Here is an 8734-nt window from a genome sequence, read left to right as displayed (position 1 = left end):
GAAGGAAAAGAGGTTTTGACCCCTGATTTATTTTTTGACTTTCTCTGAGAGCGCATTCTGATTTCAGTTTCATTCACTTATTTATTGAATCAGCCAAAAAAATTATACTAAACGTCTACTAGGTGCTTATCACTGTGCCAAACATGGGGGGCGCCAGAGTGAAATAAGACGGTACCAGCCAGCACCCCTGGTCCAGCCCTTGGGAACACCATTCTCCTGTTGTCCAAACTAGAAACCACACACATGCCGTTGACTCCTGTCTGTTTACTCCCTTCAGATCCCCATGGACCTGCTGCAGGTTCTGGCTTCATAATGAGCTTGAATAAATTGTTGACTTGATTCCAGAGGACCCCAAGGCCCGGTCCGACCCACGCATACCCCTGTGCAGACGAAATGACAGGCAAGGGGAAGGAGGTTGTTACCCAACAAGGTCACCTATGTTCTCGAGGCTTCCAAAGGGCAGCATTAGCATCTGCCTTGAAAAGCCCAGTGATTAGGGTCGAGGAGAGCTGATCAACTGCCTTTCTCCCGAGACAGAGGGCCTTTTCGGCCCAGCTGTCAGGAACAGCTGTTTCCCCTGCAGCCGAGTTGGAGTCACATTTGGGAAGGTTTGACTCAAACAGACCATTTCTTGTTGCATAATTGGAAGCTCTGAGTGTTGAGATCAGTTCTGCCCCGAGAGAGGGAGTGGGAAGAAAAACCAGCCCAGAATCCCTTTGACTTTAAAATGATCAGGGCTACTGCAGGGGCCTATATACTTTCTTGTCTTTTTCTTTCTTAGAGGCAGAACGGAGCTTATGAATTATTTAACCTAGACCTCAAGATGAAGAATATTGCCAGAGATAAAGAGGGACCTTTTATAATCATGAAAAAGCCCAATTCATCAGAAGACGTGGCAAAATCCTAAGTGGACATGTGCCTGACAACAGAGCTTCAAAACATGAAAAGCCAGCCTGGCAGAGCTAAAGGGAGAGACAGACAAATCTACTGTCATGGTAGGAGATTTTATCACTCCCCTCTCAGGAATTGATAAAGGATAGGGCAGATCTGATCAAAACTACCAACCAGCCTGACCAGTTGACATTTAGAGACTCCTCCTCCCAAGAGCGAAGCACACACATTCTCCTCCCGCAAACGGAGCCGTCACCAAAGTGGCGCGCAGGCTGGATCAGGAACCAAGTCTCAATAATTAATTTCATAAGGTTAAAATCGTGTAAAGAATGGTCCCTCATCAAAAAGGAACTATGCTTGAAAAAAACAAGATACCAAAAAAAGTCTCCAAATATTTGGAAACTCACTCACTTTAAAACAATTCATTGATCAAAGAAGAAATCCCATAGAGAAATTGAAAGTATTGCAAATTGAATGGGATAGTCACATTCCCTTTCATTCTCAGTAGCAGAGTGACCAATTTTTAACAGTAGCAGGGCCCTGTTAACTATTTTTTCAGCACATGTATGTTAGGCAAGTCTCAAAAAAAAAAAAAAAAAATCACTAAAGCAGCCCTGGCTGGTGTGGGTCAGTTGATCAAGACCCGCCTGTGAACCAAGGATCAAACGCTTCTATTCCCAGTCAGGGCGCATGCCAGGTCCCCAGTAGGGGGCGCGCGAGAGGCAACCACACATTGATGTTTCTCTTCCCTTCTCTCTAAAATAAATAAATAAAATCTTTTATTTAAAAAAATCACTAAAGGAAAAAAACCCTAAAAAAGTTAACACTTGATACACATAAAGGAATGAATATCAAGCAATTCATTTTACGGCATCTTTACTTGTACCTTTGTCCTTCAGTTTCCTAAAACATTTAAATACAAATAAAATGAATGTAGCAAAAAAAAAAAAAGAAAAGAAAAGAAAGCAAACAGCAACTTTACAGATAATGGAGTGAGAACCATTGTTGCCCTCATTCAGAGTAAGTTGGGCCGCCACAAAAGGAACACTTCTGGAGCTGTAGTCAAAGGTGCGCACATCGAGACGCAGTACGCCACCGGTACCCACGTGGTTCAATGTGCACTACCCACGGGACCTCCAGGCCTTACTACAGCCCTCAAAGAGCTCCAAAACTTAGGTGCCTACGACAACTACACCTGTGACTAGAACCACTTATCCCTTTTGTTCCCCACCAGGACAAACCAACACGTACATAGTGTTCTTTGCTTAGACACAGAAGCAATTTTAGCACCGGCCCTTGTACCCAAAGCCAGAACGTACCCAAAGTACTATGCCAAATGCTTATAACTTGTGTAAAAATCCCACATGGCCGCAGTGGCCTCCTCAAGAGGAAAACATAGCTCCCTAAATATTAACTGGCTCTCCTCCCCTAACATTAAACAGAAAAGCCACAGGCTATTCTTAAAATAAAGAAATTTCAAATAGAAGGAACATAAGCCTGTCAGAAATCATCAACAAAAAACTATGTGTGGGACAGCTTGGATGACAAATGGCCGACTGTGTGAATTTTAAAATGAGGTACACAAAAGTTTGAAGAGTGGTTAATTTTCACCGCCTCCTGCTTCAGCCTCATTTCCTTGGGTAGCCGATGTCCACAATGTCACGTTGTCTCTCTGTAATTTCATTCTTAGCGTGTTGTCTTCATGTGACTCTTCACCTCATGTATCAAGTTCAGCAGTGGCTTCATCAAAAGCTGTCTTTGGAAGACAGCAGGCTTTCCCTGGGGCATTCAGAATCTCATAAGAGAACCCAGAGGACTCAGTGGCCAGACCCAATCTGATAGGAGGTGTAGGTTGCATTTCCTTTTTGCTGATCTCAGAGCTTCTTGATCTGCTTGTTGTGACTGATCCACAGCCCCTTTCTTGTCATCCGCATCAGCAGTCTCAGCCAAGACACGGTAGTAGTCTCCTTTCCTTTTCAAGTAGAAGACGTTGCTCTCTGCTGGTGAAGCATCGGGGAGCAAGAACTTTTCCAAGAGAAACAGTACATCATCACAGATACCTCTTAGCTCAGTCTCAATCTTCTCTCTCTACTCTCGAGCCATCTGTTGTTTTTTCTCAAGACCTTCTGTCTTTTGTTCAATACTCTAGATGACCTCCAAGATGACCCACGGGTTCCTACAACATTTTTATAAGCAACTGAGAGAAGATTCCTCTCCTCATTGGATCATTTGGCTCCTTGCTCAGTTACAGACTTCATGCAGGCTGCCAGGTCGGCATACCGCTCTGCCTGCTCGGCCAGTTGGCCTTCCGCACCAGCTCATTTTTATCCATGATGGGATGTTCTGTGTCCAGAGTGGGTGGCAGCAGACCGACAGGGGCCCAGTAGTCTCTGGGCGGCGGCAGCGACGAGGCTGAGACTCTCCCATCATCATTTATTGAAGAGACTCTGCTTTCCCCATTGTGTATTCTTGGCATCCTTGTTGGAAATCAGTGACTGTCCATGCCTGCATTTATTTCTGGGCTCTCTATTCTGTTCTGTCTGTTTTCATACTGTTTTGCCAGGGCTGCTCTCTTTTGACAGAAGGGGCTTCAGTAGTACAGTAAAAAGATTTGGTTTCCAGTCTAAGCTCTGCGATGTATTAACGGCGTAATCCTGGGCAAGTTACTTTGCCTCTCGGGGCCTCTGTGTCATTGTCTTCCAAATAGGGACTAATATCATGAACTTGACAAGGTGATTACGAGAAGTGAAATGATGTGACTGTAGTGCCTGGCACATAGGTGCTTAGTAAACAGTGGCTATATTTATTATGACATCATTGTGTTAAAAACAGTCGCTTTGCCTATTTAGTTGCAAGGCGAGAAGGGGCCTTGGAGATGCGTGAGTAGCCCAAAGGCCCCATTTAACATTATCATCATCATCATCATCATCAAAATAGCTAATGTCCCTGGAGTGTTTGCCATGAACCTTTCACTGTATTAACTGCCTTCTGTGCATCTGCTGAGGGAAGTAAGTCCCACAGAAGGGCAGTGATTCAGCAGTAGATGTGGCCTCAGCTTCCCGTGCTCTTGAGCTCAGGGTATCTTTCCACAATATCTAGGAGGGTCTCCAAGCTTTCGGGGGCACCAGAAAGCAGATGGCTGACGGGGGCGGGTGGGCACGTCCCAGCAGCCCTTGCACGAGCCCCATTCTCTCCCAGGCTCCCCCTGCTGTATGTTTCGAAATGACTGTGGGAACAGACTGGCGTGGACGCCCATGTCCACTGTGCCCTGCACAAGCCCTGGAAGGCCCAGGAGGAAGAGGGGCCGCAGCGGCCGTGGGAGTTGCTCTCCTCGGCAGGAGACTTTTCTGTGTCCTGGTTCAGCGCAGCTGATTTGGAAGCCAGCTCTGAGCCCCCGCCTGCTCCTGTCTGAGCACCGGTCTGTTGCTCAGGGCCTCCTCCTTGCTACTGAGCTAGCGAAAGGCACAGATCACAGCTGGCCCTCTGTGACCTCCCCGCTGCTTTTCATTCGAGGCTTTTCCCAGAGTGTCCACGCTGACCGTGTGAAGGCCTTTCTGTTTCCAGAGAGTCCTTACCGTAGCGGGGAGAAAATAGCCCATGTGAGGCCGCTGTGGCCCAGCAGAGCAGGAGGAGACTGTGAGGAAGGGTCTCAGGTTTTCCACCTGCACTTCCCCCCGCCAGAGGCCTGCGGGGTTAGACACGGAGCTGGTGTCTCTGGGGGAAACATGGCGACTGCCCTCTCGCTTTGCTGGATGGCAAAATAATGCTTCAGTTCCCTTCTTTCTGGGAACTGGCTGATCCCACGCCCAGGTGTTTCACTTGCTCCCACTGCAGAAGCCCCTAGGACAGCCTGGTTGGCAGGTGCCCCGTGCCCACGGCTTTATTTTCCACCTGCGCAGGAAAGCGCCCATCAGACCTATTCACTAATCCAGGCAGCACCTCCACTGGGCATGGGACCTCCCTAGAGAAGCATCGAACTTGAGGAAGGAGTCCCGGGAACCGCTGACGTGTAGCGGGTTGGTCAGAAGCACAGATGACGGCCGGACTCTGACGTGTGAGGGGCAGTGTTGTGGGACTGAGCCCCTAACCTGTGGGAGCGGAGGCCGACGCTGGGGCGGGTGGTCGTAGGACGGCCAGCCTCACTGCGTGGTTGGGGGAGGCCCCCGCACAGCGGGTCGCAGGAGTGTGAATGCGGTGGGAGCTGAGAGGGAGCGTCAGGGAGGAGCAGAGGTGGGCGTCTTTTCTATTCAAAAACACAGTCAAATGTGGAGCACAGGTGGGGAGAATGAGAGGATGATTTTAAACAAACCTTCAAGAGCTAGTATTTCCTGTTGTTTTATCTTCTGTTTTTATCTTATAAACGTATGAAAATATATATTTTTTTAAATGACACTGGGCGTTGCGTGGTTCTGGGTGCTCTGTGCTTAGTTCTGGGTGCTCTGTGCCTTTGGGCCCTTTGGTGTCTCCCTGTGGAGAGGTTTGGGTTTCTCTTTTCAAAACGTTGGCCCTCAAGTGATGCGTTAGGCCAGGTACCATCCATACCTACACACTTTGAAGTCAATTCCAGAAAGCTGGGCCAAGAATTTGAAACAGCCAAGGGCATGGAAATTTGTGAGCCCCAAGGGAAATGTTATTTAAGCACAAGTTCTGTCTGTTTCTCTAGGAGAGGAATGGACTTCACTTATGGGGAAGATGGGCTATTTTAACAGGGTGGTAAAAACTTGGAAAGGCACGCATCTCCTCTATTCCTGTCTGTCTTCCTAGGGGCGGTTCATTCCCTGTCTCAATTTCAATTTGAAAAATCTTCAGGAAGAATTCTTATGGACCTTGCTTGGTCCAGCGGACCACCTCTGACTCAATCAATCTTGGTCACAGGAAGGGTGGTTGTTATTAACAAGGCGGTCTACATATGTGGAGCTTTTTTATTAGCCAAGGTACTGGCTTATTTCTAATTTCCTTGATATCGACGAGCGCAGCTAAGTTCACACTGGACTCGCAGCCTGCCAAAACCTCGCGGCATCCCTCCTTCTCCCCAGCCCCTGCCGCCAGGCTAATTCACAGATCTATTTGCTCAATGGCCATTGTCAACTCACCACACTGATTAGAAGGATAGAATAATAAGATATAATAAAACTGGGTAGTTTTAACTTAATGATTTTTCCCTTTGTCTTCAAAGAAGTATTTTAGGGAATGTTCTGTTTGTCTTTGCTCTCACTCGCTGCTGCCGAGGCCAGAGACCCGTGGGGAGAGCGAGAGAGAGGGGAGTCCCAGAGGAAAGGAGGGAAGATAGGAAACATGAATATATTTAGAAGAGCATTCATAAGACTATAGCCTGAAGAGGATGTATTCATTGAATATCATTAACTCACTCAAAAATATATTCAAGGAAGATATATGCGCAGCATAGTCTCGAAGAGAAAGGACTCTGCTTGTTATATTCTTCTTTTGGATAATAATATGTTAATGAGAAATGTATTTGTAAGAAAGTTCATATTCAAGGTAATGTTATGAATATATTTCCATGGGCCCCTCAGTCTCTCCCTTTCTGTGTCCCTAAGGCTTGGTCACTGCTATGATTCTGTTTCTTTAATCGAAATGGCCTCAGTGCCTTCAACGTGGTCTTTTGTCCATTTGCGCATCTCCTTGTCACATGCACATTAGTTTGCCCCTTGTCCTTCCTCCAGACTGGCTCCAAGTCTGGCTGAGTCTTAAGTACATAAGCGAGATAATGGGACAGGCATCTCCTTAAACTGCCACCCCACGTTACCCACCATCATCATCATCACCATCATCGTCTCTAACGTTGTCTAGATATGTGTTCATTTCTTACTGACTACGCCTGGCTGTGAGCAAAGGGTGGGCATGCAGCCAGGTAAAGCTCTTCCAAAAAACATTTTCCAAAAACCTTGCCACTCACCTGGGGAAAAGATTCCCTCCCCAGAGCTGGGACCCTTGAAAACTAGAAATCAGATTCCATCCTTGTGATCCAAGCCCGTATCTTTGAGTGGGAGGAAAAGACTGGCGATCTGCCATCATTTGAACATGAGCGTTTGTACTACTGATGTTTTAAAATTGTTTAGGATGCGTTGGGTACTTTTACACAGCTTGGCAATAGTTCTAACGTTTGCCAAAGGTGCTTGCTACCCAGTCTTACGTAAATCCCAGCAACAGCGTGTATTGGTGGCGTGAGTCTGCATGTGTGATCCCCGTACTTGTACCCCTGTCTGCTCATTAAACTGCATCCACCTTCTGGGGAGTTCTCCATCGCAAACTCTGCAGCTTAATTAGATTTTTATTTAACCATAGAAAAGGAAAATGTATTATGTTTCCAGACAGTGTTTGCACTTGAACTTGAAAGCATTTCCCATTATAGTCTTAAAACTGAATGTGCTCGCCACCTGCTTATTTCATTTTGACTTTTGTTGTGAAGGCAAAATTAGCCTTTAAGTACTGTTTTAATTTCTGTCATAATTATATCGTTCTTCACCCTGGAGGCTGAAATTCGTGACTGTGTGCTTAAAAAGTGACAGAGCGTCAAGAAATAAAACGTTCCTCTCTTTAATATTTTAGAAAGAATCCCGCGGTGGTTGGAAGAATTGCTCACGGAACGATGTCAACAGCAGGTGACTGACACAGGGACTGAGGTGCATAAGCTAGTGGGTCTGGTTCCCAGCAGATGGGCCTGGCTCTTCAGGGAGGGCGGGAGGAATCCTAGAAACTGAGCTCTGTCTCTGCTCCTCTAACACGCCGTGCCTCCATGTGTAAAATGTGGGTGGTCACAGCTAATGTCTGCTGAGAGCTTACTCTCTGCCCAGTGCTATTCTCAGCACTTCGGTCATTCATCCTTACGAAGAAGGTAGAAAATTACTTTGTAGAGATGGGAACACAGAGGCCACAGTCCACAGTCACATATCAAGCTGGGGGTGGAGACTGGATTTGAACCCAGCAGCCTTGCTCCAATATCCGCACTCTTAACCCCAAGCTGTGTGTATAGCATGAGAGCGGTTGCCTTCCTCATTGTAGGATGGAATTAAATGAGGGACTCTACTTGTGCTGGGTGAGCTGCTTTGTAAGCTCAGGAGCCTCTTGGTGTTCTTAGAAGCACCCTGAACCTGATGTCTGGTGCACTCACGAGGGGGAGTGGGGCGCGGGGGCTCATGGGCCAGGGTGTGCATCCAGGCTCTGCCCTTTCAGCCAGAGGGTCTCCGGGAAACCACCCAGCTTCTCTGAGCCTCAGCTTCCAAGTCTGTACAGTGGGCATAACAACGTCGTCTGCTTCTCAAGTCTGCTGTGACGTGGAGCGAAGCAAAGGATGTCGGGGGCACCAAGAAAAGCCGGAAAGGGCTGAAATGGTCACTAACACTTACTGAGGGCTAACCAGGGGCAGGGATCTGCAGGGAGCCCATTACATGGAGTATCTCATGTAGGAACCCGATTTTATGGAGGAAGAAACAGGCTCAGACAGGTAGGCAATTCCCCCGGCGTCACACAGCCAGGAAGGGTTAGAACGTTTGCGCCCCTGTCCTCAGTGTCTGGCATTCTGCCTCACTGCAGACCTTCCCGGGCAGCGGTTTTGAAAGGTCTCCAGCCCCCTCCCATGAGGCGCCCACCCGATCCCCTTGAACCTGTGTTTTAACTGCTGCAAGCTTATTCCCAGGTGTAACATGTCTCCTTGGTTGTCCTTCTCCCAGACCCGCCTCTTGTCCTCCATGAGGCTTGAACTTGCGAAGCAGTTATGTCGGGAGTGGGGTGGCAGTGAGGTCGTTTCCCACCCTCCCACTTCCCCTAGTCCTGCCCCTGGGCTCTGGCGCAGAACCCTGCCCGGCCTTGGATGGTTGGAGTA

General features: G+C 47.8%; 1 pseudogene; it reads right to left on the bottom strand.

The window, feature by feature from the left end:
- Positions 1 to 2491: 2491 nt before the first annotated feature.
- On the bottom strand, positions 2492 to 3223 carry LOC129077333 (14-3-3 protein zeta/delta-like; annotated as a pseudogene).
- Positions 3224 to 8734: the final 5511 nt, after the last annotated feature.

Source organism: Pteronotus mesoamericanus, unplaced genomic scaffold, assembly GCF_021234165.1.
Source record: "Pteronotus mesoamericanus isolate MK-2021 breed Mesoamerican mustached bat unplaced genomic scaffold, CSHL_Meso_final contig_657, whole genome shotgun sequence".
Classification (NCBI taxonomy): Eukaryota; Metazoa; Chordata; class Mammalia; order Chiroptera; family Mormoopidae; genus Pteronotus; species Pteronotus mesoamericanus.
The sequence above is the reverse complement of the archived record's forward strand: the minus strand, read 5'-3'. Positions and strand labels throughout refer to the sequence as shown.